Source organism: Corvus brachyrhynchos, unplaced genomic scaffold, assembly GCF_000691975.1.
Source record: "Corvus brachyrhynchos isolate BGI_N302 unplaced genomic scaffold, ASM69197v1 scaffold21, whole genome shotgun sequence".
Taxonomy (NCBI): domain Eukaryota; kingdom Metazoa; phylum Chordata; class Aves; order Passeriformes; family Corvidae; genus Corvus; species Corvus brachyrhynchos.
This window is the reverse complement of record NW_008236924.1, coordinates 6,696,489-6,699,561: the sequence shown is the minus strand read 5'-3', so window position 1 is coordinate 6,699,561 and position 3,073 is coordinate 6,696,489. Positions and strand designations below refer to the sequence as shown.

At 42.6% G+C, this 3,073-nt stretch overlaps 1 protein-coding gene across 1 annotated transcript in view; it reads left to right on the top strand.

Annotated features, from left to right (window-relative positions):
* The first annotated feature begins 6 nt into the window (after positions 1-6).
* Positions 7-3,073, top strand: part of SPRY4 (sprouty RTK signaling antagonist 4) — a 12,850-nt gene continuing 9,783 nt past the window's right edge. Inside the window, exon 1 of the mRNA XM_017728250.1 lies at positions 7-125. The gene's annotated coding sequence lies outside the window, so the exon portion shown is untranslated. The remainder of the gene's footprint in view (positions 126-3,073) is intronic.

Sequence of the window (3,073 nt, the reverse complement as noted above, 5' to 3'; positions counted from 1 at the left end):
TCGCAGGTCCCTGCCCGCAGCTCCAGCCGCTCCTGCCAGGATTCTCCCAGGTCCGGCCCCCTCGTCCGCCTCGCATTTGGGATTAACTCGCCTATGGAGAGATGGTCTTAGCTGAATTATTTAAAGTAAGTACGAGATCGGCGCTTGCGAGCAATTGTTAAATGTTTTAAGTAGAAAAAGCCAAGCCTGCTCCCCGAGGGAAAATCCTGCGCTCGTTCTAGATGTGTTCGGCTGCTCCTTACAGATCACTGATCATGAGCATATTTCTGGCTATGACTTTTCTAACAGTGATTAGCTATAATTATATACAGGGGAGAGCTGCCTGGTGCTTCCCAGCCTGAAGGAGACTTGGCATTCTGGAGAAATATCCTGTTTCTTGCAGAATTTCCATTTGTGTCCCTGCGTCTCTGATTTATACCTCTTTTCTGCGTTCTCCCATCAACATCTGCATTTGCTGTACATATATGGCAGGCAGGTTTCAGCACACTTGGGTCGGGTTTGTTTGCAGGCTTTTACAGCAGAATAAGGCGCTTTTTTCTGCTGATGGGATGTCTTCTCCTCCATCCCTTCTTCCATCCCCAAAAAGGAGCATAAATACATGGTCACCTGGGCTGACAAGTCAGAATTGGGTATTTCTTGCTTGGGAATGGATTATCCTCGTTTCCTCTCTTTTCCAAAGCCCTGTCTTGTGAGTGTCAAGTAGTTTTTAGCTGTCTCCATAATAGGACACTTCAGAAATCAGCCACTCGTGTGTCAGACCCTTCCTGCATGACCCTTGCTCTTCAGCATTTTATTTCATACAAGTCTTTTTTTCATTTTTTTGGCCTCAGTGCCTTATTCCATCAGTGTTCTCTTCTCTGTCTTGCTGTACACTTGTTTTAAATCCGGATGGATGATGTATTTTAAAGGCTAGATGAGTAATAAAAATGTGTACCTGGAATAACTTCATCTGATATATGAAATATTTTATATATGGAGGAAAAACCTGTGCTGGCTGCTCCTCTCTACCAACTGCGTAGCAATGATAAGCCAGGATTTTATTTTCTGGTACCAGTCCTGGCGTCACAGGAGAAAGACAAGCCTGGAGACGACATGTTCTGAAAATTCATTATCAGGAGGGGAATGGAAAAAGCAGAAAGGGGCACATAAAAGACACAAAGGTCTTAGAGGAAAGCAGGACTGGGAATGCAGAGCTTGGAAATGGCAGTGCAAAGGAATATCACGGGGGGAAAAGGCTTCCCTCTTTTACCTCCAGTTACCAAGGGTCTGATTTCTTCATTTAAACCTTTTCTAGCCCCAAGTTTTTCTTTTAAAAATGAAGGGGAGAAAGAAAGAGAAAAGGAAAAGCACCCCTGCATTATCCAGAGTGGAAAAGGCACGTTCTAGATTCTTTAAAACTTCTCCAGCTGATGCCTTTTCTCCATACCATGCCAAGGGGACAGCATGGCAAGGAATTGCTGTTTAATTGGCTAAAGAGAAGCGCAGCTTTCCCAATATTAAAGCTTCCCCTCTCTGCCTTTATTTTGGGTTAAAGAATAAAGCTCCAATTTGTGCACGGAATCACAATGATCCTGATGACTGGCTTCCCCCTTGTCCATATAAAAATGAATGATAGCAGGAGGAGGGGTTGCTCTCAGTTATTGGAACCCCACTGGGGATGTCTCGTTGATAAATGTGCCCTTTTCCATGGGCTACTGTGTTTTCCCTTGCTGGAAGGGACTCTATATTGGGATTATAAAATTAAAAGGACCATTTCTGAATACTGCAGTCCTTTTGAAATTCTCCATGAGGTATGTGCAGGGGAGAAATTATTTGTTCTCCTGAAACAGCAAAACAAAAGCTGTTTTCTTGGAATCATGACTAATTCCCAAACCATACTGGGAAGTGCAACATCTCAAAAAGCAATTCCTACCCACCCCCCCCCCCCCCCCCCCCCAAAAAAAAAGAAATTCTGCTATCAGACTTTGGTGAAATAAAATTCACATCCCTTACAACACTACAGCAATAATTAATAACCAGTTCTGACAGTTTTCGTAAAATTAAATGTGAAAGAAAGGAATTCATTCATCATATTGCTATACAACTTTCCAGCTTCAGCCCAGTAGTAAAAACTGTGTTTTTATAGGCAAACAGTTGCACAAGTGTTGTTTTTTATCCTTTTTAAATGCAATACAATATATTTCCTCAAGAAAAATCTAAAACCCTTCTAAATAGGTTATCATTTAGTACCATTAGCTTAATAGATCATATCTGAGCTTAGTTTTCTTCCCTTAAAATAAATGTTTTTGTCCAGTAAAAGGCTTTGACTGAGAAATTCGAGTCCCCAGAGATCTGAATGCTAGTGGGCCAAAATGTGCTTTATTCACTCGCACCATAGGAACAGACTTTAGCTGGACAGAGACAGCTTCTTGGAAGTCTACAGGTCTCATTTCCCAGCTCCTGAATTTCCACACTCTGGCAAGAATTTAGTGTCTCGTTTTAAAAATGGCAGGTTTCCCTAATAAGCTTTCTAATTTTTTTCCTCCCTTATTACTTGTAGAGAAGATTCTAGCTGCCCTTAGCTAGGTAAGGCTGCTAAGGAGGGGAACAAAAAGAATGAACAATGAATGAATCAATATTTTGTCAATATTAATACACACTTCAGGGAAAAAAGGCATTTTTTTCCTTTTTTTGAAGCATTTACAGCTCAACTCAAAATCCAAACAGCCTAACTCAGTCTTAATGAACTCCAACCTTATGAATTATTCTTAATCCCACATTAAAAACATGTGCTTGCTGCAAGGTCTCCTTTAACCATCTCTGAGTGTAGTCTTCCTCATTAAAAGCTTTAATTGAACCCTTTGGCTTGCAGCAAGGGTGTCCCTTGTCACCGCTGGCAGGCCTGGACAAGAGGATGTCCTTAATCCCAGACAAAGGCAGGGGCAGAATTTGTTCCCTTATCTCCAGCTCCTCCTCTGCTGGGCTCCAGGGAGCAAATCCTTTATTGATCACTTGGGTGGGAGTGACTCCTGTCCTGTCCCCTGAGCACCCCTGCCCTGTCCCCTGAGCATCCCTGCCCTGTCTCCTCAGCACC